Here is a 27,676-nt window from a genome sequence, read left to right as displayed (position 1 = left end):
TGGCACAGTCTCGGAGGGGAACCAGAGTTCATGCTTCCATTCAATCAAAGATTCGTTCGTGTTATTTTCCTGGATCTCTGTTAATACTCGTCACACGACTTCCAGAGGCAATTCGTTCGCTTGCTCACCTCTCATGCATCGACACTGGAGTTATCATATCACCAGCAATATCACAGAGCCATTAATAAAAGCAAATTACTGAGGATGCTGGAATCTGAAACCAAAAGAGAAAATGCTGGAAAATCTCAGCAGGTCTGGCACCATCTGCAAGGAGAGAAAAGAGCTGACGTTTCGAGTCTAACTGATTAAAGATAAAGATAAAAACAAAGGGGGAGTATTATGGAGCTATTTCCACCACGCTGAGAGAAGGTGAGTCAAGGCTCCAGATGCAAAGGTGATAATGACAGTGCATGGAGAGATTAAAGGGAGATTAAGAGGCGTGAATGACCCAGGCTCAAGCCAGCGCTATGTGACAAAATATGTGAGGGATGGGTGAAGCAGAGACAAAATGGAAAACAGGGGAGAAGGGTAGCAAAGCGGGAAGAGGAGAGCAAAAAGGTATTGAGAGAGTGGGGAGCGAGAGAAAGAGAGACAGTCAAGAAATAAGAGGTACAGAACAGTGAAAAAAAAACACAACTAAAAAAGATAAATAAAATAATTGAAATAAAATTACCTGAAGTTGTTTGAATTCAACAACTTCAGACAATTTTACTTCTTTTTTTTATTCATCTTTTTTATCATTTCACCTGCACTATCATAGAGCCAATAGATGTGGACAGCACTGAAAACACAGTCTTCGGTCGCACTCGTCCATTCCGAACAGATATCCTCAACTCATCCAGCCGCGATTGCATGCACTTGACCCATTTCTCTCTCAACCCTTCCTATTCAAGTACACGCCCAGATTCCTTAACAGTATTGGAATTATACCATCCATCACCAGCTGGTCTGGTAAGTTATTCCAGAAACGCACCACCCTCTGCGTGCAGCCGTTGCCCCTCACTGCCTTTCGAATTCTCACCCTCCCACACCAGATTTATACCCTCTAGTTCTGAAATGCCCCACCTGAGCGAAAGGAACTTGTCTATTTACCCGATTCATCCCCCTCATGATTGAAAAACCTCCGTAAGGTCAGCTCCCAGCCTCTGACGCGCCAGGCGAAATAGTGAGCGAGTGTTCAGCCTGTAAACGTTTGCACCTTTTCCATTTTCAAATGTAGGGTGTAGCATGCTGTCTGAAGCAATCGTTTTAGCAGCTGACCTGTCGCTGACAAACTCTGCAGGAAGTCCTGATAACTTGCTGTCAAACGAAGATTGCATAAGCAACATGAGTCATTGAGCAAAACGTGCAATTGACTTCTGAGCTGTTGCTGACACCAAAGCAACTGCGTCGTTCGGGAGCAGAAAGAACCTCACTGATAGATTACAATTCCAATGCATTTGGCATAAGGTTCGTAGCAGTTAATCAGCAGCACATAACCCTGACTCCAAAGGTCTGTGAGTATCCAGAAGAACAGTGAGCGATCCTTGAAGGTACGGTTCTCCAGACGAAATTTGTCAACGTGAGAAGCTGCAGCTGAGTTGGTGGCGTTGCGATTGAAATTGCATGCGTCCGGACATTGTGCTTAATTTTAGATATCAGAGCAAATGGTTAACTCGAGTATGCGCGTTCGGAAAAGTAAATGTTTTTTTATGTTGAAAAGCTTTGCAACGAAAGGAAATACTTCAGACTATCGTGCGATCGATGAGAAGCAGAAAATGCAGAGCAGCCGTGGTTGTGGGCACCGGCAATATAGGCATTCGCTTTCGCCGAGCCGCCAGCGTTGGTCGGTTAGCTCAGCTGGTTAGAGCGTGGTGCTAATAACGCCAAGGTCATGGGTTCGATCCCCACACTGACCACACGCAGCGCTTGTGTGGTTGCTGTGTTTCCAAGCGACGTGCTACACAAAGCCGGAAGCGCCACCTGCGCAATAAAACATTTGACAGGGATAGACGCACGACTTGATCGCCGTACAAGTGATGACTGGTGGATGTTGTCGGCAGCAAAACAACCAGTCTCAGTTGTTTTCGCCAACAAATGCAAAACATGAAATATGTGCAGGAAAAAGGCAGACCTGGCACAGTCTCGGAGGGGAACCAGAGTTCATGCTTCCATTCAATCAAAGATTCGTTCGTGTTATTTTCCTGGATCTCTGTTAATACTCGTCACACGACTTCCAGAGGCAATTCGTTCGCTTGCTCACCTCTCATGCATCGACACTGGAGTTATCATATCACCAGCAATATCACAGAGCCATTAATAAAAGCAAATTACTGCGGATGCTGGAATCTGAAACCAAAAGAGAAAATGCTGGAAAATCTCAGCAGGTCTGGCACCATCTGCAAGGAGAGAAAAGAGCTGACGTTTCGAGTCTAACTGATTAAAGATAAAGATAAAAACAAAGGGGGAGTATTATGGAGCTATTTCCACCACGCTGAGAGAAGGTGAGTCAAGGCTCCAGATGCAAAGGTGATAATGACAGTGCATGGAGAGATTAAAGGGAGATTAAGAGGCGTGAATGACCCAGGCTCAAGCCAGCGCTATGTGACAAAATATGTGAGGGATGGGTGAAGCAGAGACAAAATGGAAAACAGGGGAGAAGGGTAGCAAAGCGGGAAGAGGAGAGCAAAAAGGTATTGAGAGAGTGGGGAGCGAGAGAAAGAGAGACAGTCAAGAAATAAGAGGTACAGAACAGTGAAAAAAAAAACACAACTAAAAAAGATAAATAAAATAATTGAAAAAAAATTACCTGAAGTTGTTTGAATTCAACAACTTCAGACAATTCTACTTCTTTTTTTTATTCATCTTTTTTATCATTTCACCTGCACTATCATAGAGCCATTAGATGTGGACAGCACTGAAAACACAGTCTTCGGTCGCACTCGTCCATTCCGAACAGATATCCTCAACTCATCCAGCCGCGATTGCATGCACTTGACCCATTTCTCTCTCAACCCTTCCTATTCAAGTACACGCCCAGATTCCTTAACAGTATTGGAATTATACCATCCATCACCAGCTGGTCTGGTAAGTTATTCCAGAAACGCACCACCCTCTGCGTGCAGCCGTTGCCCCTCACTGCCTTTCGAATTCTCACCCTCCCACACCAGATTTATACCCTCTAGTTCTGAACTGCACCACCTGAGCGAAAGGAACTTGTCTATTTACCCGATTCATCCCCCTCATGATTGAAAAACCTCCGTAAGATCAGCTCCCAGCCTCTGACGCGCCAGGCGAAATAGTGAGCGAGTGTTCAGCCTGTAAACGTTTGCACCTTTTCCATTTTCAAATGTAGGGTGTAGCATGCTGTCTGAAGCAATCGTTTTAGCAGCTGACCTGTCGCTGACAAACTCTGCAGGAAGGCCTGATAACTTGCTGTCAAACGAAGATTGCATAAGCAACATGAGTCATTGAGCAAAACGTGCAATTGACTTCTGAGCTGTTGCTGACACCAAAGCAACTGCGTCGTTCGGGAGCAGAAAGAACCTCACTGATAGATTACAATTCCAATGCATTTGGCATAAGGTTCGTAGCAGTTAATCAGCAGCACATAACCCTGACTCCAAAGGTCTGTGAGTATCCAGAAGAACAGTGAGCGATCCTTGAAGGTACGGTTCTCCAGACGAAATTTGTCAACGTGAGAAGCTGCAGCTGAGCTGGTGGCGTTGCGATTGAGATTGCATGCGTCCGGACATTGTGCTTAATTTTAGATATCAGAGCAAATGGTTAACTCGAGTATGCGCGTTCGGAAAAGTAAATGTTTTTTTATGTTGAAAAGCTTTGCAACGAAAGGAAATACTTCAGACTATCGTGCGATCGATGAGAAGCAGAAAATGCAGAGCAGCCGTGGTTGTGGGCACCGGCAATATAGGCATTTGCTTTCGCCAAGCCGCCAGCGTTGGTCGGTTAGCTCAGCTGGTTAGAGCGTGGTGCTAATAACGCCAAGGTCGTGGGTTCGATCCCCTCACTGACCAACACTGGTTGCTGTGTTTCCAAGCGACGTGCTCCACAAAGCCGGAAGCGCCACCTGCGCAATAAAACATTTGACAGGGATAGACGCACGACTTTATCGCCGTACTGGTGGATGTTGTCGGCAGCAAAACAACCAGTCTCAGTTGTTTTCGCCAACAAATGCAGAACATGAAATATGCGCAGGAAAAACGCAGACCTGGCACAGTCTCGGAGGGGACCAGAGTTCAGGCTTCAATTCAATCAAAGATTCGTTCGTGTTATTTTCCTGGATCTCTGTTAATACTCGTCACACGACTTCCAGAGGCAATTCGTTCGCTTGCTCACCTCTCATGCATCGACACTGGAGTTATCATATCACCAGCAATATCACAGAGCCATTAATAAAAGCAAATTACTGAGAATGCTGGAATCTGAAACCAAAAGAGAAAATGCTGGAAAATCTCAGCAGGTCTGGCACCATCTGCAAGGAGAGAAAAGAGCTGACGTTTCGAGTCTAACTGATTAAAGATAAAGATAAAAACAAAGGGGAGTATTATGGAGCTATTTCCACCACGCTGAGAGAAGGTGAGTCAAGGCTCCAGATGCAAAGGTGATAATGACAGTGCATGGAGAGATTAAAGGGAGATTAAGAGGCGTGAATGACCCAGGCTCAAGCCAGCGCTATGTGACAAAATATGTGAGGGATGGGTGAAGCAGAGACAAAATGGAAAACAGGGGAGAAGGGTAGCAAAGCGGGAAGAGGAGAGGAAAAAGGTATTGAGAGAGTGGGGAGCGAGAGAAAGAGAGACAGTCAAGAAATAAGAGGTACAGAACAGTGAAAAAAAAAACACAACTAAAAAAGATAAATAAAATAATTGAAATAAAATTACCTGAAGTTGTTTGAATTCAACAACTTCAGACAATTCTACTTCTTTTTTTTATTCATCTTTTTTATCATTTCACCTGCACTATCATAGAGCCATTAGATGTGGACAGCACTGAAAACACAGTCTTCGGTCGCACTCGTCCATTCCGAACAGATATCCTCAACTCATCCAGCCGCGATTGCATGCACTTGACCCATTTCTCTCTCAACCCTTCCTATTCAAGTACACGCCCAGATTCCTTAACAGTATTGGAATTATACCATCCATCACCAGCTGGTCTGGTAAGTTATTCCAGAAACGCACCACCCTCTGCGTGCAGCCGTTGCCCCTCACTGCCTTTCGAATTCTCACCCTCCCACACCAGATTTATACCCTCTAGTTCTGAAATGCCCCACCTGAGCGAAAGGAACTTGTCTATTTACCCGATTCATCCCCCTCATGATTGAAAAACCTCCGTAAGATCAGCTCCCAGCCTCTGACGCGCCAGGCGAAATAGTGAGCGAGTGTTCAGCCTGTAAACGTTTGCACCTTTTCCATTTTCAAATGTAGGGTGTAGCATGCTGTCTGAAGCAATCGTTTTAGCAGCTGACCTGTCGCTGAAAAACTCTGCAGGAAGGCCTGATAACTTGCTGTCAAACGAAGATTGCATAAGCAACATGAGTCATTGAGCAAAACGTGCAATTGACTTCTGAGCTGTTGCTGACACCAAAGCAACTGCGTCGTTCGGGAGCAGAAAGAACCTCACTGATAGATTACAATTCCAATGCATTTGGCATAAGGTTCGTAGCAGTTAATCAGCAGCACATAACCCTGACTCCAAAGGTCTGTGAGTATCCAGAAGAACAGTGAGCGATCCTTGAAGGTACGGTTCTCCAGACGAAATTTGTCAACGTGAGAAGCTGCAGCTGAGCTGGTGGCGTTGCGATTGAAATTGCGTGCGTCCGGACATTGTGCTTAATTTTAGATATCAGAGCAAATGGTTAACTCGAGTATGCGCGTTCGGAAAAGTAAATGTTTTTTTATGTTGAAAAGCTTTGCAACGAAAGGAAATACTTCAGACTATCGTGCGATCGATGAGAAGCAGAAAATGCAGAGCAGCCGTGGTTGTGGGCACCGGCAATATAGGCATTTGCTTTCGCCAAGCCGCCAGCGTTGGTCGGTTAGCTCAGCTGGTTAGAGCGTGGTGCTAATAACGCCAAGGTCGTGGGTTCGATCCCCACACTGACCACACGCAGCGCTTGTGTGGTTGCTGTGTTTCCAAGCGACGTGCTCCACAAAGCCGGAAGCGCCACCTGCGCAATAAAACATTTGACAGGGATAGACGCACGACTTGATCGCCGTACAGGTGATGACTGGTGGATGTTGTCGGCAGCAAAACAACCAGTCTCAGTTGTTTTCGCCAACAAATGCAAAACATGAAATATGTGCAAGAAAAAGGCAGAACTGGCAGTCTCGGAAGGGAACCAGAGTTCAGGCTTCAATTCAATCAAAGATTCGTTCGTGTTATTTTCCTGGATCTCTGTTAATACTCGTCACACGACTTCCAGAGGCAATTCGTTCGCTTGCTCACCTCTCATGCATCGACACTGGAGTTATCATATCACCAGCAATATCACAGAGCCATTAATAAAAGCAAATTACTGCGGATGCTGGAATCTGAAACCAAAAGAGAAAATGCTGGAAAATCTCAGCAGGTCTGGCACCATCTGCAAGGAGAGAAAAGAGCTGACGTTTCGAGTCTAACTGATTAAAGATAAAGATAAAAACAAAGGGGGAGTATTATGGAGCTATTTCCACCACGCTGAGAGAAGGTGAGTCAAGGCTCCAGATGCAAAGGTGATAATGACAGTGCATGGAGAGATTAAAGGGAGATTAAGAGGCGTGAATGACCCAGGCTCAAGGCAGCGCTTTGTGACAAAATATGTGAGGGATGGGTGAAGCAGAGACAAAATGGAAAACAGGGGAGAAGGGTAGCAAAGCGGGAAGAGGAGAGGAAAAAGGTATTGAGAGAGTGGGGAGCGAGAGAAAGAGAGACAGTCAAGAAATAAGAGGTACAGAACAGTGAAAAAAAAACACAACTAAAAAAGATAAATAAAATAATTGAAATAAAATTACCTGAAGTTGTTTGAATTCAACAACTTCAGACAATTTTACTTCTTTTTTTTATTCATCTTTTTTATCATTTCACCTGCACTATCATAGAGCCAATAGATGTGGACAGCACTGAAAACACAGTCTTCGGTCGCACTCGTCCATTCCGAACAGATATCCTCAACTCATCCAGCCGCGATTGCATGCACTTGACCCATTTCTCTCTCAACCCTTCCGATTCAAGTACACGTCCAGATTCCTTAACAGTATTGGAATTATACCATCCATCACCAGCTGGTCTGGTAAGTTATTCCAGAAACGCACCACCCTCTGCGTGCAGCCGTTGCCCCTCTCTGCCTTTCGAATTCTCACCCTCCCACACCAGATTTATACCCTCTAGTTCTGAACTGCCCCACCTGAGCGAAAGGAACTTGTCTATTTACCCGATTCATCCCCCTCATGATTGAAAAACCTCCGTAAGATCAGCTCCCAGCCTCTGACGCGCCAGGCGAAATAGTGAGCGAGTGTTCAGCCTGTAAACGTTTGCACCTTTTCCATTTTCAAATGTAGGGTGTAGCATGCTGTCTGAAGCAATCGTTTTAGCAGCTGACCTGTCGCTGACAAACTCTGCAGGAAGGCCTGATAACTTGCTGTCAAACGAAGATTGCATAAGCAACATGAGTCATTGAGCAAAACGTGCAATTGACTTCTGAGCTGTTGCTGACACCAAAGCAACTGCGTCGTTCGGGAGCAGAAAGAACCTCACTGATAGATTACAATTCCAATGCATTTGGCATAAGGTTCGTAGCAGTTAATCCGCAGCACATAACCCTGACTCCAAAGGTCTGTGAGTATCCAGAAGAACAGTGAGCGATCCTTGAAGGTACGGTTCTCCAGACGAAATTTGTCAACGTGAGAAGCTGCAGCTGAGCTGGTGGCGTTGCGATTGAAATTGCATGCGTCCGGACATTGTGCTTAATTTTAGATATCAGAGCAAATGGTTAACTCGAGTATGCGCGTTCGGAAAAGTAAATGTTTTTTTATGTTGAAAAGCTTTGCAACGAAAGGAAATACTTCAGACTATCGTGCGATCGATGAGAAGCAGAAAATGCAGAGCAGCCGTGGTTGTGGGCACCGGCAATATAGGCATTTGCTTTCGCCAAGCTACCAGCGTTGGTCGGTTAGCTCAGCTGGTTAGAGCGTGGTGCTAATAACGCCGCACTGACCCCATGCAGCGCTTGTGTGGTTGCTGCGCTTCCAAGCGACGTGCTCCACAAAGCCGGAAGCGCCACCTGCGCAATAAAACATTTGACAGGGATAGACGCACGACTTTATCGCCGTACTGGTGGATGTTGTCGGCAGCAAAACAACCAGTCTCAGTTGTTTTCGCCAACAAATGCAAAACATGAAATATGTGCAGGAAAAAGGCAGAACTGGCACAGTCTCGGAGGGGAACCAGAGTTCAGGCTTCAATTCAATCAAAGATTCGTTCGTGTTATTTTCCTGGATCTCTGTTAATACTCGTCACACGACTTCCAGAGGCCATTCGTTCGCTTGCTCACCTCTCATGCATCGACACTGGAGTTATCATATCACCAGCAATATCACAGAGCCATTAATAAAAGCAAATTACTGCGGATGCTGGAATCTGAAACCAAAAGAGAAAATGCTGGAAAATCTCAGCAGGTCTGGCACCATCTGCAAGGAGAGAAAAGAGCTGACGTTTCGAGTCTAACTGATTAAAGATAAAGATAAAAACAAAGGGGGAGTATTATGGAGCTATTTCCACCACGCTGAGAGAAGGTGAGTTAAGGCTCCAGATGCAAAGGTGATAATGACAGTGCATGGAGAGATTAAAGGGAGATTAAGAGGCGTGAATGACCCAGGCTCAAGCCAGCGCTATGTGACAAAATATGTGAGGGATGGGTGAAGCAGAGACAAAATGGAAAACAGGGGAGAAGGGTAGCAAAGCGGGAAGAGGAGAGGAAAAAGGTATTGAGAGAGTGGGGAGCGAGAGAAAGAGAGACAGTCAAGAAATAAGAGGTACAGAACAGTGAAAAAAAAACACAACTATAAAAGATAAATAAAATAATTGAAATAAAATTACCTGAAGTTGTTTGAATTCAACAACTTCAGACAATTTTACTTCTTTTTTTTATTCATCTTTTTTATCATTTCAACTGCACTATCATAGAGCCATTAGATGTGGACAGCACTGAAAACACAGTCTTCGGTCGCACTCGTCCATTCCGAACAGATATCCTCACTCATCCAGCCGCGATTGCATGCACTTGACCCATTTCTCTCTCAACCCTTCCGATTCAAGTACACGTCCAGATTCCTTCACAGTATTGGAATTATACCATCCATCACCAGCTGGTCTGGTAAGTTATTCCAGAAACGCACCACCCTCTGCGTTCAGCCGTTGCCCCTCACTGCCTTTCGAATTCTCACCCTCCCCCACCAGATTTATACCCTCTAGTTCTGAACTGCCCCACCTGAGCGAAAGGAACTTGTCTATTTACCCGATTCATCCCCCTCATGATTGAAAAACCTCCGTGAGATCAGCTCCCAGCCTCTGACGCGCCATGCGAAATAGTGAGCGAGTGTTCAGCCTGTAAACGTTTGCACCTTTTCCATTTTCAAATGTAGGGTGTAGCATGCTGTCTGAAGCAATCGTTTTAGCAGCTGACCTGTCGCTGACAAACTCTGCAGGAAGGTCTGATAACTTGCTGTCAAACGAAGATTGCATAAGCAACATGAGTCATTGAGCAAAACGTGCAATTGACTTCTGAGCTGTTGCTGACACCAAAGCAACTGCGTCGTTCGGGAGCAGAAAGAACCTCACTGATAGATTACAATTCCAATGCATTTGGCATAAGGTTCGTAGCAGTTAATCAGCAGCACATAACCCTGACTCCAAAGGTCTGTGAGTATCCAGAAGAACAGTGAGCGATCCTTGAAGGTACGGTTCTCCAGACGAAATTTGTCAACGTGAGAAGCTGCAGCTGAGCTGGTGGCGTTGCGATTGAAATTGCATGCGTCCGGACATTGTGCTTAATTTTAGATATCAGAGCAAATGGTTAACTCGAGTATGCGCGTTCGGAAAAGTAAATGTTTTTTTATGTTGAAAAGCTTTGCAACGAAAGGAAATACTTCAGACTATCGTGCGATCGATGAGAAGCAGAAAATGCAGAGCAGCCGTGGTTGTGGGCACCGGCAATATAGGCATTTGCTTTCGCCACGCCGCCAGCGTTGGTCGGTTAGCTCAGCTGGTTAGAGCGTGGTGCTAATAACGCCAAGGTCGTGGGTTCGATCCCCACACTGACCACACGCAGCGCTTGTGTGGTTGCTGTGTTTCCAAGCGACGTGCTCCACAAAGCCGGACGCGCCACCTGCGCAATAAAACATTTGACAGGGATAAACGCACGACTTGATCGCCGTACAGGTGATGACTGGTGGATGTTGTCGGCAGCAAAACAACCAGTCTCAGTTGTTTTCGCCAACAAATGCAAAACATGAAATATGTGCAGGAAAAAGGCAGACCTGGCACAGTCTCGGAGGGGAACCAGAGTTCAGGCTTCAATTCAATCAAAGATTCGTTCGTGTTATTTTCCTGGATCTCTGTTAATACACGTCACACGACTTCCAGAGGCAATTCGTTCGCTTGCTCACCTCTCATGCATCGACACTGGAGTTATCATATCACCAGCAATATCACAGAGCCATTAATAAAAGCAAATTACTGCGGATGCTGGAATCTGAAACCAAAAGAGAAAATGCTGGAAAATCTCAGCAGGTCTGGCACCATCTGCAAGGAGAGAAAAGAGCTGACGTTTCGAGTCTAACTGATTAAAGATAAAGATATAAACAAAGGGGGAGTATTATGGAGCTATTTCCACCACGCTGAGAGAAGGTGAGTCAAGGCTCCAGATGCAAAGGTGATAATGACAGTGCATGGAGAGATTAAAGGGAGATTAAGAGGCGTGAATGACCCAGGCTCAAGCCAGCGCTATGTGACAAAATATGTGAGGGATGGGTGAAGCAGAGACAAAATGGAAAACAGGGGAGAAGGGTAGCAAAGCGGGAAGAGGAGAGGAAAAAGGTATTGAGAGAGTGGGGAGCGAGAGAAAGAGAGACAGTCAAGAAATAAGAGGTACAGAACAGTGAAAAAAAACACAACTAAAAAAGATAAATAAAATAATTGAAATAAAATTACCTGAAGTTGTTTGAATTCAACAACTTCAGACAATTTTACTTCTTTTTTTTATTCATCTTTTTTATCATTTCACCTGCACTATCATAGAGCCAATAGATGTGGACAGCACTGAAAACACAGTCTTCGGTCGCACTCGTCCATTCCGAACAGATATCCTCACTCATCCAGCCGCGATTGCATGCACTTGACCCATTTCTCTCTCAACCCTTCCGATTCAAGTACACGTCCAGATTCCTTCACAGTATTGGAATTATACCATCCATCACCAGCTGGTCTGGTAAGTTATTCCAGAAACGCACCACCCTCTGCGTTCAGCCGTTGCCCCTCACTGCCTTTCGAATTCTCACCCTCCCCCACCAGATTTATACCCTCTAGTTCTGAACTGCCCCACCTGAGCGAAAGGAACTTGTCTATTTACCCGATTCATCCCCCTCATGATTGAAAAACCTCCGTGAGATCAGCTCCCAGCCTCTGACGCGCCATGCGAAATAGTGAGCGAGTGTTCAGCCTGTAAACGTTTGCACCTTTTCCATTTTCAAATGTAGGGTGTAGCATGCTGTCTGAAGCAATCGTTTTAGCAGCTGACCTGTCGCTGACAAACTCTGCAGGAAGGTCTGATAACTTGCTGTCAAACGAAGATTGCATAAGCAACATGAGTCATTGAGCAAAACGTGCAATTGACTTCTGAGCTGTTGCTGACACCAAAGCAACTGCGTCGTTCGGGAGCAGAAAGAACCTCACTGATAGATTACAATTCCAATGCATTTGGCATAAGGTTCGTAGCAGTTAATCAGCAGCACATAACCCTGACTCCAAAGGTCTGTGAGTATCCAGAAGAACAGTGAGCGATCCTTGAAGGTACGGTTCTCCAGACGAAATTTGTCAACGTGAGAAGCTGCAGCTGAGCTGGTGGCGTTGCGATTGAAATTGCATGCGTCCGGACATTGTGCTTAATTTTAGATATCAGAGCAAATGGTTAACTCGAGTATGCGCGTTCGGAAAAGTAAATGTTTTTTTATGTTGAAAAGCTTTGCAACGAAAGGAAATACTTCAGACTATCGTGCGATCGATGAGAAGCAGAAAATGCAGAGCAGCCGTGGTTGTGGGCACCGGCAATATAGGCATTTGCTTTCGCCCAGCCGCCAGCGTTGGTCGGTTAGCTCAGCTGGTTAGAGCGTGGTGCTAATAACGCCAAGGTCGTGGGTTCGATCCCCACACTGACCACACGCAGCGCTTGTGTGGTTGCTGTGTTTCCAAGCGACGTGCTCCACAAAGCCGGGCGCGCCACCTGCGCAATAAAACATTTGACAGGGATAAACGCACGACTTGATCGCCGTACAGGTGATGACTGGTGGATGTTGTCGGCAGCAAAACAACCAGTCTCAGTTGTTTTCGCCAACAAATGCAAAACATGAAATATGTGCAGGAAAAAGGCAGACCTGGCACAGTCTCGGAGGGGAACCAGAGTTCAGGCTTCAATTCAATCAAAGATTCGTTCGTGTTATTTTCCTGGATCTCTGTTAATACACGTCACACGACTTCCAGAGGCAATTCGTTCGCTTGCTCACCTCTCATGCATCGACACTGGAGTTATCATATCACCAGCAATATCACAGAGCCATTAATAAAAGCAAATTACTGCGGATGCTGGAATCTGAAACCAAAAGAGAAAATGCTGGAAAATCTCAGCAGGTCTGGCACCATCTGCAAGGAGAGAAAAGAGCTGACGTTTCGAGTCTAACTGATTAAAGATAAAGATATAAACAAAGGGGGAGTATTATGGAGCTATTTCCACCACGCTGAGAGAAGGTGAGTCAAGGCTCCAGATGCAAAGGTGATAATGACAGTGCATGGAGAGATTAAAGGGAGATTAAGAGGCGTGAATGACCCAGGCTCAAGCCAGCGCTATGTGACAAAATATGTGAGGGATGGGTGAAGCAGAGACAAAATGGAAAACAGGGGAGAAGGGTAGCAAAGCGGGAAGAGGAGAGGAAAAAGGTATTGAGAGAGTGGGGAGCGAGAGAAAGAGAGACAGTCAAGAAATAAGAGGTACAGAACAGTGAAAAAAAACACAACTAAAAAAGATAAATAAAATAATTGAAATAAAATTACCTGAAGTTGTTTGAATTCAACAACTTCAGACAATTTTACTTCTTTTTTTTATTCATCTTTTTTATCATTTCACCTGCACTATCATAGAGCCAATAGATGTGGACAGCACTGAAAACACAGTCTTCGGTCGCACTCGTCCATTCCGAACAGATATCCTCAACTCATCCAGCCGCGATTGCATGCACTTGACCCATTTCTCTCTCAACCCTTCCGATTCAAGTACACGTCCAGATTCCTTAACAGTATTGGAATTATACCATCCATCACCAGCTGGTCTGGTAAGTTATTCCAGAAACGCACCACCCTCTGCGTGCAGCCGTTGCCCCTCACTGCCTTTCGAATTCGCACCCTCCCACACCAGATTTATACCCTCTCGTTCTGAACTGCCCCACCTGAGCGAAAGGAACTTGTCTATTTACCCGATTCATCCCCCTCATGATTGAAAAACCTCTGTAAGCTCAGCTCCCAGCCTCTGACGCGCCAGGCGAAATAGTGAGCGAGTGTTCAGCCTGTAAACGTTTGCACCTTTTCCATTTTCAAATGTAGGGTGTAGCATGCTGTCTGAAGCAATCGTTTTAGCAGCTGACCTGTCGCTGACAAACTCTGCAGGAAGGCCTGATAACTTGCTGTCAAACGAAGATTGCATAAGCAACATGAGTCATTGAGCAAAACGTGCAATTGACTTCTGAGCTGTTGCTGACACCAAAGCAACTGCGTCGTTCGGGAGCAGAAAGAACCTCACTGATAGATTACAATTCCAATGCATTTGGCATAAGGTTCGTAGCAGTTAATCAGCAGCACATAACCCTGACTCCAAAGGTCTGTGAGTATCCAGAAGAACAGTGAGCGATCCTTGAAGGTACGGTTCTCCAGACGAAATTTGTCAACGTGAGAAGCTGCAGCTGAGCTGGTGGCGTTGCGATTGAAATTGCATGCGTCCGGACATTGTGCTTAATTTTAGATATCAGAGCAAATGGTTAACTCGAGTATGCGCGTTCGGAAAAGTAAATGTTTTTTTATGTTGAAAAGCTTTGCAACGAAAGGAAATACTTCAGACTATCGTGCGATCGATGAGAAGCAGAAAATGCAGAGCAGCCGTGGTTGTGGGCACCGGCAATATAGGCATTTGCTTTCGCCCAACTGCCAGCGTTGGTCGGTTAGCTCAGCTGGTTAGAGCGTGGTGCGAATAACGCCAAGGTCGTGGGTTCGATCCCCGCGCTGACCACATGCAGCGCTTGTGTGGTTGCTGTGTTTCCCAGCGACGTGCTCCACAACGCCGGAAGCGCCACCTGCGCAATAAAACATTTGACAGGGATAGACGCACGGCGTACAAGTGATGACTGGTGGATGTTGTCGGCAGCAAAACCACCAGTCTCAGTTGTTTTCGCCAACAAATGCAAAACATGAAGTATGTGCAGGGAAAAGGCAGACCTGGCACAGTCTCGGAGGGGAACCAGAGTTCAGGCTTCAATTCAATCAAAGATTCGTTCGTGTTATTTTCCTGGATCTCTGTTAATACTCGTCACACGACTTCCAGAGGCAATTCGTTCGCTTGCTCACCTCTCATGCATCGACACTGGAGTTATCATATCACCAGCAATATCACAGAGCCATTAATAAAAGCAAATTACTGCGGATGCTGGAATCTGAAACCAAAAGAGAAAATGCTGGAAAATCTCAGCAGGTCTGGCACCATCTGCAAGGAGAGAAAAGAGCTGACGTTTCGAGTCTAACTGATTAAAGATAAAGATAAAAACAAAGGGGGAGTATTATGGAGCTATTTCCACCACGCTGAGAGAAGGTGAGTCAAGGCTCCAGATGCAAAGGTGATAATGACAGTGCATGGAGAGATTAAAGGGAGATTAAGAGGCGTGAATGACCCAGGCTCAAGCCAGCGCTATGTGACAAAATATGTGAGGGATGGGTGAAGCAGAGACAAAATGGAAAACAGGGGAGAAGGGTAGCAAAGCGGGAAGAGGAGAGGAAAAAGGTATTGAGAGAGTGGGGAGCGAGAGAAAGAGAGACAGTCAAGAAATAAGAGGTACAGAACAGTGAAAAAAAAAACACAACTAAAAAAGATAAATAAAATAATTGAAATAAAATTACCTGAAGTTGTTTGAATTCAACAACTTCAGACAATTTTACTTCTTTTTTTTATTCATCTTTTTTATCATTTCACCTGCACTATCATAGAGCCAATAGATGTGGACAGCACTGAAAACACAGTCTTCGGTCGCACTCGTCCATTCCGAACAGATATCCTCAACTCATCCAGCCGCGATTGCATGCACTTGACCCATTTCTCTCTCAACCCTTCCGATTCAAGTACACGCCCAGATTCCTTAACAGTATTGGAATTATACCATCCATCACCAGCTGGTCTGGTAAGTTATTCCAGAAACGCACCACCCTCTGCGTGCAGCCGTTGCCCCTCACTGCCTTTCGAATTCTCACCCTCCCACACCAGATTTATACCCTCTAGTTCTGAACTGCCCCACCTGAGCGAAAGGAACTTGTCTATTTACCCGATTCATCCCCCTCATGATTGAAAAACCTCCGTAAGATCAGCTCCCAGCCTCTGACGCGCCAGGCGAAATAGTGAGCGAGTGTTCAGCCTGTAAACGTTTGCACCTTTTCCATTTTCAAATGTAGGGTGTAGCATGCTGTCTGAAGCAATCGTTTTAGCAGCTGACCTGTCGCTGACAAACTCTGCAGGAAGGCCTGATAACTTGCTGTCAAACGAAGATTGCATAAGCAACATGAGTCATTGAGCAAAACGTGCAATTGACTTCTGAGCTGTTGCTGACACCAAAGCAACTGCGTCGTTCGGGAGCAGAAAGAACCTCACTGATAGATTACAATTCCAATGCATTTGGGATAAGGTTCGTAGCAGTTAATCAGCAGCACATAACCCTGACTCGAAAGGTCTGTGAGTATCCAGAAGAACAGTGAGCGATCCTTGAAGGTACGGTTCTCCAGACGAAATTTGTCAACGTGAGAAGCTGCAGCTGAGCTGGTGGCGTTGCGATTGAAATTGCATGCGTCCGGACATTGTGCTTAATTTTAGATATCAGAGCAAATGGTTAACTCGAGTATGCGCGTTCGGAAAAGTAAATGTTTTTTTATGTTGAAAAGCTTTGCAACGAAAGGAAATACTTCAGACTATCGTGCGATCGATGAGAAGCAGAAAATGCAGAGCAGCCGTGGTTGTGGGCACCGGCAATATAGGCATTTGCTTTCGCCAAGCCGCCAGCGTTGGTCGGTTAGCTCAGCTGGTTAGAGCGTGGTGCTAATAACGCCAAGGTCGTGGGTTCGATCCCCACACTGACCACATGCCGCGCTTGTGTGGTTGCTGTGTTTCCAAGCCACGTGCTCTACAAAGCCGGAAGCGCCACCTGCGCCATAAAACATTTGACGGCGATAGACGCACGACTTGATCGCCGTACAGGTGATGACTCGTTGGTGTTGTCGGCAGCAAATTTCGCCAACAAATGCACAACATGAAATATGTGCAGGAAAAAGGCAGACCTGGCACAGTCTCGGAGGGGAACCAGAGTTCAGGCTTCAATTCAATCAAAGATTCGTTCGTGTTATTTTCCTGGATCTCTGTTAATACTCGTCACACGACTTCCAGAGGCAATTCGTTCGCTTGCTCACCTCTCATGCATCGACACTGGAGTTATCATATCACCAGCAATATCACAGAGCCACTAATAAAAGCAAATTACTGCGGATGCTGGAATCTGAAACCAAAAGAGAAAATGCTGGAAAATCTCAGCAGGTCTGGCACCATCTGCAAGGAGAGAAAAGAGCTGACTTTTCGAGTCTAACTGATTAAAGATAAAGATAAAAACAAAGGGGGAGTATTATGGAGCTATTTCCACCACGCTGAGAGAAGGTGAGTCAAGGCTCCAGATGCAAAGGTGATAATGACAGTGCATGGAGAGATTAAAGGGAGATTAAGAGGCGTGAATGACCCAGGCTCAAGCCAGCGCTATGTGACAAAATATGTGAGGGATGGGTGAAGCAGAGACAAAATGGAAAACAGGGGAGAAGGGTAGCAAAGCGGGAAGAGGAGAGGAAAAAGGTATTGAGAGAGTGGGGAGCGAGAGAAAGAGAGACAGTCAAGAAATAAGAGGTACAGAACAGTGAAAAAAAAACACAACTATAAAAGATAAATAAAATAATTGAAATAAAATTACCTGAAGTTGTTTGAATTCAACAACATCAGACAATTTTACTTCTTTTTTTTATTCATCTTTTTTATCATTTCACCTGCACTATCATAGAGCCAATAGATGTGGACAGCACTGAAAACACAGTCTTCGGTCGCACTCGTCCATTCCGAACAGATATCCTCAACTCATCCAGCCGCGATTGCATGCACTTGACCCATTTCTCTCTCAACCCTTCCGATTCAAGTACACGCCCAGATTCCTTAACAGTATTGGAATTATACCATCCATCACCAGCTGGTCTGGTAAGTTATTCCAGAAACGCACCACTCTCTGCGTGCAGCCGTTGCCCCTCACTGCCTTTCGAATTCTCACCCTCCCACACCAGATTTATACCCTCTAGTTCTGAACTGCCCCACCTGAGCGAAAGGAACTTGTCTATTTACCCGATTCATCCCCCTCATGATTGAAAAACCTCCGTAAGATCAGCTCCCAGCCTCTGACGCGCCAGGCGAAATAGTGAGCGAGTGTTCAGCCTGTAAACGTTTGCACCTTTTCCATTTTCAAATGTAGGGTGTAGCATGCTGTCTGAAGCAATCGTTTTAGCAGCTGACCTGTCGCTGACAAACTCTGCAGGAAGGCCTGATAACTTGCTGTCAAACGAAGATTGCATAAGCAACATGAGTCAATGAGCAAAACGTGCAATTGACTTCTGAGCTGTTGCTGACACCAAAGCAACTGCGTCGTTCGGGACCAGAAAGAACCTCACTGATAGATTACAATTCCAATGCATTTGGCATAAGGTTCGTAGCAGTTAATCAGCAGCACATAACCCTGACTCCAAAGGTCTGTGAGTATCCAGAAGAACAGTGAGCGATCCTTGAAGGTACGGTTCTCCAGACGAAATTTGTCAACGTGAGAAGCTGCAGCTGAGCTGGTGGCGTTGCGATTGAAATTGCATGCGTCCGGACATTGTGCTTAATTTTAGATATCAGAGCAAATGGTTAACTCGAGTATGCGCGTTCGGAAAAGTAAATGTTTTTTTATGTTGAAAAGCTTTGCAACGAAAGGAAATACTTCAGACTATCGTGCGATCGATGAGAAGCAGAAAATGCAGAGCAGCCGTGGTTGTGGGCACCGGCAATATAGGCATTTGCTTTCGCCAAGCCGCCAGCGTTGCTCGGTTAGCTCAGCTGGTTAGAGCGTGGTGCTAATAACGCCACACTGACCACATGCAGCGCTTGTGTGGTTGCTGTGTTTCCAAGCGACGTGCTCCACAAAGCCGGAAGCGCCACCTGCGCAATAAAACATTTGACAGGGATAGACGCACGACTTTATCGCCGTACTGGTGGATGTTGTCGGCAGCAAAACAACCAGTCTCTGTTGTTTTCGCCAACAAATGCAGAACATGAAATATGCGCAGGAAAAACGCAGACCTGGCACAGTCTCGGAGGGGACCAGAGTTCAGGCTTCAATTCAATCAAAGATTCGTTCGTGTTATTTTCCTGGATCTCTGTTAATACTCGTCACACGACTTCCAGAGGCAATTCGTTCGCTTGCTCACCTCTCATGCATCGACACTGGAGTTATCATATCACCAGCAATATCACAGAGCCATTAATAAAAGCAAATTACTGAGAATGCTGGAATCTGACTCCAAAAGAGAAAATGCTGGAAAATCTCAGCAGGTCTGGCACCATCTGCAAGGCGAGAAAAGAGCTGACGTTTCGAGTCTAACTATTTAAAGATAAAGATAAAAACAAAGGGGAGTATTATGGAGCTATTTCCACCACGCTGAGAGAAGGTGAGTCAAGGCTCCAGATGCAAAGGTGATAATGACAGTGCATGGAGAGATTAAAGGGAGATTAAGAGGCGTGAATGACCCAGGCTCAAGCCAGCGCTATGTGACAAAATATGTGAGGGATGGGTGAAGCAGAGACAAAATGGAAAACAGGGGAGAAGGGTAGCAAAGCGGGAAGAGGAGAGGAAAAAGGTATTGAGAGAGTGGGGAGCGAGAGAAAGAGAGACAGTCAAGAAATAAGAGGTACAGAACAGTGAAAAAAAAAACACAACTAAAAAAGATAAATAAAATAATTGAAATAAAATTACCTGAAGTTGTTTGAATTCAACAACTTCAGACAATTCTACTTCTTTTTTTTATTCATCTTTTTTATCATTTCACCTGCACTATCATAGAGCCATTAGATGTGGACAGCACTGAAAACACAGTCTTCGGTCGCACTCGTCCATTCCGAACAGATATCCTCAACTCATCCAGCCGCGATTGCATGCACTTGACCCATTTCTCTCTCAACCCTTCCTATTCAAGTACACGCCCAGATTCCTTAACAGTATTGGAATTATACCATCCATCACCAGCTGGTCTGGTAAGTTATTCCAGAAACGCACCACCCTCTGCGTGCAGCCGTTGCCCCTCACTGCCTTTCGAATTCTCACCCTCCCACACCAGATTTATACCCTCTAGTTCTGAAATGCCCCACCTGAGCGAAAGGAACTTGTCTATTTACCCGATTCATCCCCCTCATGATTGAAAAACCTCCGTAAGATCAGCTCCCAGCCTCTGACGCGCCAGGCGAAATAGTGAGCGAGTGTTCAGCCTGTAAACGTTTGCACCTTTTCCATTTTCAAATGTAGGGTGTAGCATGCTGTCTGAAGCAATCGTTTTAGCAGCTGACCTGTCGCTGACAAACTCTGCAGGAAGGCCTGATAACTTGCTGTCAAACGAAGATTGCATAAGCAACATGAGTCATTGAGCAAAACGTGCAATTGACTTCTGAGCTGTTGCTGACACCAAAGCAACTGCGTCGTTCGGGAGCAGAAAGAACCTCACTGATAGATTACAATTCCAATGCATTTGGCATAAGGTTCGTAGCAGTTAATCAGCAGCACGTAACCCTGACTCCAAAGGTCTGTGAGTATCCAGAAGAACAGTGAGCGATCCTTGAAGGTACGGTTCTCCAGACGAAATTTGTCAACGTGAGAAGCTGCAGCTGAGCTGGTGGCGTTGCGATTGAAATTGCATGCGTCCGGACATTGTGCTTAATTTTAGATATCAGAGCAAATGGTTAACTCGAGTATGCGCGTTCGGAAAAGTAAATGTTTTTTTATGTTGAAAAGCTTTGCAACGAAAGGAAATACTTCAGACTATCGTGCGATCGATGAGAAGCAGAAAATGCAGAGCAGCCGTGGTTGTGGGCACCGGCAATATAGGCATTTGCTTTCGCCAAGCCGCCAGCGTTGGTCGGTTAGCTCAGCTGGTTAGAGCGTGGTGCTAATAACGCCAAGGTCGTGGGTTCGATCCCCACACTGACCACACGCAGCGCTTGTGTGGTTGCTGTGTTTCCAAGCGACGTGCTCCACAAAGCCGGTAGCGCCACCTGCGCAATAAAACATTTGACAGGGATAGACGCACGACTTGATCGCCGTACAGGTGATGACTGGTGGATGTTGTCGGCAGCAAAACAACCAGTCTCAGTTGTTTTCGCCAACCAATGCAAAACATGAAATATGTGCAAGAAAAAGGCAGAACTGGCAGTCTCGGAAGGGAACCAGAGTTCAGGCTTCAATTCAATCAAAGATTCGTTCGTGTTATTTTCCTGGATCTCTGTTAATACTCGTCACACGACTTCCAGAGGCAATTCGTTCGCTTGCTCACCTCTCATGCATCGACACTGGAGTTATCATATCACCAGCAATATCACAGAGCCATTAATAAAAGCAAATTACTGCGGATGCTGGAATCTGAAACCAAAAGAGAAAATGCTGGAAAATCTCTGCAGGTCTGGCACCATCTGCAAGGAGAGAAAAGAGCTGACGTTTCGAGTCTAACTGATTAAAGATAAAGATAAAAACAAAGGGGGAGTATTATGGAGCTATTTCCACCACGCTGAGAGAAGGTGAGTCAAGGCTCCAGATGCAAAGGTGATAATGACAGTGCATGGAGAGATTAAAGGGAGATTAAGAGGCGTGAATGACCCAGGCTCAAGGCAGCGCTTTGTGACAAAATATGTGAGGGATGGGTGAAGCAGAGACAAAATGGAAAACAGGGGAGAAGGGTAGCAAAGCGGGAAGAGGAGAGGAAAAAGGTATTGAGAGAGTGGGGAGCGAGAGAAAGAGAGACAGTCATGAAATAAGAGGTACAGAACAGTGAAAAAAAAACACAACTAAAAAAGATAAATAAAATAATTGAAATAAAATTACCTGAAGTTGTTTGAATTCAACAACTTCAGACAATTTTACTTCTTTTTTTTATTCATCTTTTTTATCATTTCACCTGCACTATCATAGAGCCAATAGATGTGGACAGCACTGAAAACACAGTCTTCGGTCGCACTCGTCCATTCCGAACAGATATCCTCAACTCATCCAGCCGCGATTGCATGCACTTGACCCATTTCTCTCTCAACCCTTCCGATTCAAGTACACGTCCAGATTCCTTAACAGTATTGGAATTATACCATCCATCACCAGCTGGTCTGGTAAGTTATTCCAGAAACGCACCACCCTCTGCGTGCAGCCGTTGCCCCTCTCTGCCTTTCGAATTCTCACCCTCCCACACCAGATTTATACCCTCTAGTTCTGAACTGCCCCACCTGAGCGAAAGGAACTTGTCTATTTACCCGATTCATCCCCCTCATGATTGAAAAACCTCCGTAAGATCAGCTCCCAGCCTCTGACGCGCCAGGCGAAATAGTGAGCGAGTGTTCAGCCTGTAAACGTTTGCACCTTTTCCATTTTCAAATGTAGGGTGTAGCATGCTGTCTGAAGCAATCGTTTTAGCAGCTGACCTGTCGCTGACAAACTCTGCAGGAAGGCCTGATAACTTGCTGTCAAACGAAGATTGCATAAGCAACATGAGTCATTGAGCAAAACGTGCAATTGACTTCTGAGCTGTTGCTGACACCAAAGCAACTGCGTCGTTCGGGAGCAGAAAGAACCTCACTGATAGATTACAATTCCAATGCATTTGGCATAAGGTTCGTAGCAGTTAATCAGCAGCACATAACCCTGACTCCAAAGGTCTGTGAGTATCCAGAAGAACAGTGAGCGATCCTTGAAGGTACGGTTCTCCAGACGAAATTTGTCAACGTGAGAAGCTGCAGCTGAGCTGGTGGCGTTGCGATTGAAATTGCATGCGTCCGGACATTGTGCTTAATTTTAGATATCAGAGCAAATGGTTAACTCGAGTATGCGCGTTCGGAAAAGTAAATGTTTTTTTATGTTGAAAAGCTTTGCAACGAAAGGAAATACTTCAGACTATCGTGCGATCGATGAGAAGCAGAAAATGCAGAGCAGCCGTGGTTGTGGGCACCGGCAATATAGGCATTTGCTTTCGCCTAGCCGCCAGCGTTGGTCGGTTAGCTCAGCTGGTTAGAGCGTGGTGCTAATAACGCCAAGGTCGTGGGTTCGATCCCCACACTGACCACACGCAGCGCTTGTGTGGTTGCTGTGTTTCCAAGCGAAGTGCTCCACAAAGCCGGAAGCGCCACCTGCGCAATAAAACATTTGACAGGGATAAACGCACGACTTGATCGCCGTACAGGTGATGACTGGTGGATGTTGTCGGCAGCAAGACAACCAGTCTCAGTTGTTTTCGCCAACAAATGCGAAATATGTGCAGGAAAAAGGCAGACCTGGCACAGTCTCGGAGGGGAACCAGAGTTCAGGCTTCAATTCAATCAAAGATTCGTTCGTGTTATTTTCCTGGATCTCTGTTAATACTCGTCACACGACTTCCAGAGGCAATTCGTTCGCTTGCTCACCTCTCATGCATCGACACTGGAGTTATCATATCACCAGCAATATCACAGAGCCATTAATAAAAGCAAATTACTGCGGATGCTGGAATCTGAAACCAAAAGAGAAAATGCTGGAAAATCTCTGCAGGTCTGGCACCATCTGCAAGGAGAGAAAAGAGCTGACGTTTCGAGTCTAACTGATTAAAGATAAAGATAAAAACAAAGGGGGAGTATTATGGAGCTATTTCCACCACGCTGAGAGAAGGTGAGTCAAGGCTCCAGATGCAAAGGTGATAATGACAGTGCATGGAGAGATTAAAGGGAGATTAAGAGGCGTGAATGACCCAGGCTCAAGCCAGCGCTATGTGACAAAATATGTGAGGGATGGGTGAAGCAGAGACAAAATGGAAAACAGGGGAGAAGGGTAGCAAAGCGGGAAGAGGAGAGCAAAAAGGTATTGAGAGAGTGGGGAGCGAGAGAAAGAGAGACAGTCAAGAAATAAGAGGTACAGAACAGTGAAATAAAAAACACAACTATAAAAGATAAATAAAATAATTGAAATAAAATTACCTGAAGTTGTTTGAATTCAACAACTTCAGACAATTTTACTTCTTTTTTTAATTCATCTTTTTTACCATTTCACCTGCACTATCATAGAGCCAATAGATGTGGACAGCACTGAAAACACAGTCTTCGGTCGCACTCGTCCATTCCGAACAGATATCCTCAACTCATCCAGCCGCGATTGCATGCACTTGACCCATTTCTCTCTCAACCCTTCCGATTCAAGTACACGCCCAGATTCCTTAACAGTATTGGAATTATACCATCCATCACCAGCTGGTCTGGTAAGTTATTCCAGAAACGCACCACCCTCTGCGTGCAGCCGTTGCCCCTCTCTGCCTTTCGAATTCTCACCCTCCCACACCAGATTTATACCCTCTAGTTCTGAACTGCCCCACCTGAGCGAAAGGAACTTGTCTATTTACCCGATTCATCCCCCTCATGATTGAAAAACCTCCGTAAGATCAGCTCCCAGCCTCTGACACGCCAGGCGAAATAGTGAGCGAGTGTTCAGCCTGTAAACGTTTGCACCTTTTCCATTTTCAAATGTCGGGTGTAGCATGCTGTCTGAAGCAATCGTTTTAGCAGCTGACCTGTCGCTGACAAACTCTGCAGGAAGGCCTGATAACTTGCTGTCAAACGAAGATTGCATAAGCAACATGAGTCATTGAGCAAAACGTGCAATTGACTTCTGAGCTGTTGCTGACACCAAAGCAACTGCGTCGTTCGGCAGCAGAAAGAACCTCACTGATAGATTACAATTCCAATGCATTTGGCATAAGGTTCGTAGCAGTTAATCAGCAGCACATAACCCTGACTCCAAAGGTCTGTGAGTATCCAGAAGAACAGTGAGCGATCCTTGAAGGTACGGTTCTCCAGACGAAATTTGTCAACGTGAGAAGCTGCAGCTGAGCTGGTGGCGTTGCGATTGAAATTGCATGCGTCCGGACATTGTGCTTAATTTTAGATATCAGAGCAAATGGTTAACTCGAGTATGCGCGTTCGGAAAAGTAAATGTTTTTTTATGTTGAAAAGCTTTGCAACGAAAGGAAATACTTCAGACTATCGTGCGATCGATGAGAAGCAGAAAATGCAGAGCAGCCGTGGTTGTGGGCACCGGCAATATAGGCATTTGCTTTCGCCTAGCCGCCAGCGTTGGTCGGTTAGCTCAGCTGGTTAGAGCGTGGTGCTAATAACGCCAAGGTCGTGGGTTCGATCCCCACAGTGACCACACGCAGCGCTTGTGTGGTTGCTGTGTTTCCAAGCGAAGTGCTCCACAAAGCCGGAAGCGCCACCTGCGCAATAAAACATTTGACAGGGATAAACGCACGACTTGATCGCCGTACAGGTGATGACTGGTGGATGTTGTCGGCAGCACGACAACCAGTCTCAGTTGTTTTCGCCAACAAATGCGAAATATGTGCAGGAAAAAGGCAGACCTGGCACAGTCTCGGAGGGGAACCAGAGTTCAGGCTTCAATTCAATCAAAGATTCGTTCGTGTTATTTTCCTGGATCTCTGTTAATACTCGTCACACGACTTCCAGAGGCAATTCGTTCGCTTGCTCACCTCTCATGCATCGACACTGGAGTTATCATATCACCAGCAATATCACAGAGCCATTAATAAAAGCAAATTACTGCGGATGCTGGAATCTGAAACCAAAAGAGAAAATGCTGGAAAATCTCAGCAGGTCTGGCACCATCTGCAAGGAGAGAAAAGAGCTGACGTTTCGAGTCTAACTGATTAAAGATAAAGATAAAAACAAAGGGGGAGTATTATGGAGCTATTTCCACCACGCTGAGAGAAGGTGAGTCAAGGCTCCAGATGCAAAGGTGATAATGACAGTGCATGGAGAGATTAAAGGGAGATTAAGAGGCGTGAATGACCCAGGCTCAAGCCAGCGCTATGTGACAAAATATGTGAGGGATGGGTGAAGCAGAGACAAAATGGAAAACAGGGGAGAAGGGTAGCAAAGCGGGAAGAGGAGAGCAAAAAGGTATTGAGAGAGTGGGGAGCGAGAGAAAGAGAGACAGTCAAGAAATAAGAGGTACAGAACAGTGAAAAAAAAAACACAACTATAAAAGATAAATAAAATAATTGAAATAAAATTACCTGAAGTTGTTTGAATTCAACAACTTCAGACAATTTTACTTCTTTTTTTAATTCATCTTTTTTACCATTTCACCTGCACTATCATAGAGCCAATAGATGTGGACAGCACTGAAAACACAGTCTTCGGTCGCACTCGTCCATTCCGAACAGATATCCTCAACTCATCCAGCCGCGATTGCATGCACTTGACCCATTTCTCTCTCAACCCTTCCGATTCAAGTACACGCCCAGATTCCTTAACAGTATTGGAATTATACCATCCATCACCAGCTGGTCTGGTAAGTTATTCCAGAAACGCACCACCCTCTGCGTGCAGCCGTTGCCCCTCTCTGCCTTTCGAATTCTCACCCTCCCACACCAGATTTATACCCTCTAGTTCTGAACTGCCCCACCTGAGCGAAAGGAACTTGTCTATTTACCCGATTCATCCCCCTCATGATTGAAAAACCTCCGTAAGATCAGCTCCCAGCCTCTGACACGCCAGGCGAAATAGTGAGCGAGTGTTCAGCCTGTAAACGTTTGCACCTTTTCCATTTTCAAATGTCGGGTGTAGCATGCTGTCTGAAGCAATCGTTTTAGCAGCTGACCTGTCGCTGACAAACTCTGCAGGAAGGCCTGATAACTTGCTGTCAAACGAAGATTGCATAAGCAACATGAGTCATTGAGCAAAACGTGCAATTGACTTCTGAGCTGTTGCTGACACCAAAGCAACTGCGTCGTTCGGGAGCAGAAAGAACCTCACTGATAGATTACAATTCCAATGCATTTGGCATAAGGTTCGTAGCAGTTAATCAGCAGCACATAACCCTGACTCCAAAGGTCTGTGAGTATCCAGAAGAACAGTGAGCGATCCTTGAAGGTACGGTTCTCCAGACGAAATTTGTCAACGTGAGAAGCTGCAGCTGAGCTGGTGGCGTTGCGATTGAAATTGCATGCGTCCGGACATTGTGCTTAATTTTAGATATCAGAGCAAATGGTTAACTCGAGTATGCGCGTTCGGAAAAGTAAATGTTTTTTTATGTTGAAAAGCTTTGCAACGAAAGGAAATACTTCAGACTATCGTGCGATCGATGAGAAGCAGAAAATGCAGAGCAGCCGTGGTTGTGGGCACCGGCAATATAGGCATTTGCTTTCGCCAAGCCGCCAGCGTTGCTCGGTTAGCTCAGCTGGTTAGAGCGTGGTGCGAATAACGCCAAGGTCGTGGGTTCGATCCCCGCGCTGACCACACGCAGCGCTTGTGTGGTTGCTGTGTTTCCCAGCGACGTGCTCCACAACGCCGGAAGCGCCACCTGCGCAATAAAACATTTGACAGGGATAGACGCACGGCGTACAAGTGATGACTGGTGGATGTTGTCGGCAGCAAAACCACCAGTCTCAGTTGTTTTCGCCAACAAATGCAAAACATGAAATATGTGCAGGAAAAAGGCAGACCTGGCACAGTCTCGGAGGGGAACCAGAGTTCAGGCTTCAATTCAATCAAAGATTCGTTCGTGTTATTTTCCTGGATCTCTGTTAATACTCGTCACACGACTTCCAGAGGCAATTCGTTCGCTTGCTCACCTCTCATGCATCGACACTGGAGTTATCATATCACCAGCAATATCACAGAGCCATTAATAAAAGCAAATTACTGCGGATGCTGGAATCTGAAACCAAAAGAGAAAATGCTGGAAAATCTCAGCAGGTCTGGCACCATCTGCAAGGAGAGAAAAGAGCTGACGCTTCGAGTCTAACTGATTAAAGATAAAGATAAAAACAAAGGGGG

General features: G+C 45.6%; 9 non-coding genes across 9 annotated transcripts; all 9 read left to right on the top strand.

Annotated features, from left to right (window-relative positions):
* The first annotated feature begins 1,824 nt into the window (after positions 1 to 1,824).
* On the top strand, positions 1,825 to 1,898 carry trnai-aau (transfer RNA isoleucine (anticodon AAU)). Its single transcript has one exon. It is a non-coding gene; the product is annotated as a tRNA-Ile (tRNA).
* A 2,041-nt stretch (positions 1,899 to 3,939) lies between these two features.
* Positions 3,940 to 4,013, top strand: trnai-aau (transfer RNA isoleucine (anticodon AAU)). The gene has a single exon. It is a non-coding gene; the product is annotated as a tRNA-Ile (tRNA).
* A 2,018-nt stretch (positions 4,014 to 6,031) lies between these two features.
* Positions 6,032 to 6,105, top strand: trnai-aau (transfer RNA isoleucine (anticodon AAU)). Its single transcript has one exon. It is a non-coding gene; the product is annotated as a tRNA-Ile (tRNA).
* Positions 6,106 to 10,225: 4,120 nt separating this feature from the next.
* On the top strand, positions 10,226 to 10,299 carry trnai-aau (transfer RNA isoleucine (anticodon AAU)). The gene has a single exon. It is a non-coding gene; the product is annotated as a tRNA-Ile (tRNA).
* Positions 10,300 to 12,337: 2,038 nt separating this feature from the next.
* On the top strand, positions 12,338 to 12,411 carry trnai-aau (transfer RNA isoleucine (anticodon AAU)). Its single transcript has one exon. It is a non-coding gene; the product is annotated as a tRNA-Ile (tRNA).
* A 4,145-nt stretch (positions 12,412 to 16,556) lies between these two features.
* Positions 16,557 to 16,630, top strand: trnai-aau (transfer RNA isoleucine (anticodon AAU)). The gene has a single exon. It is a non-coding gene; the product is annotated as a tRNA-Ile (tRNA).
* Positions 16,631 to 20,734: 4,104 nt separating this feature from the next.
* Positions 20,735 to 20,808, top strand: trnai-aau (transfer RNA isoleucine (anticodon AAU)). The gene has a single exon. It is a non-coding gene; the product is annotated as a tRNA-Ile (tRNA).
* A 2,038-nt stretch (positions 20,809 to 22,846) lies between these two features.
* trnai-aau (transfer RNA isoleucine (anticodon AAU)) lies at positions 22,847 to 22,920 on the top strand. Its single transcript has one exon. It is a non-coding gene; the product is annotated as a tRNA-Ile (tRNA).
* Positions 22,921 to 24,954: 2,034 nt separating this feature from the next.
* On the top strand, positions 24,955 to 25,028 carry trnai-aau (transfer RNA isoleucine (anticodon AAU)). Its single transcript has one exon. It is a non-coding gene; the product is annotated as a tRNA-Ile (tRNA).
* The last annotated feature ends 2,648 nt before the right edge of the window (positions 25,029 to 27,676 follow it).

Source organism: Chiloscyllium punctatum, chromosome 1 (assembly GCF_047496795.1).
Source record: "Chiloscyllium punctatum isolate Juve2018m chromosome 1, sChiPun1.3, whole genome shotgun sequence".
NCBI classification, from domain to species: domain Eukaryota; kingdom Metazoa; phylum Chordata; class Chondrichthyes; order Orectolobiformes; family Hemiscylliidae; genus Chiloscyllium; species Chiloscyllium punctatum.
This window is presented reverse-complemented; position numbering and strand designations above follow the sequence as displayed.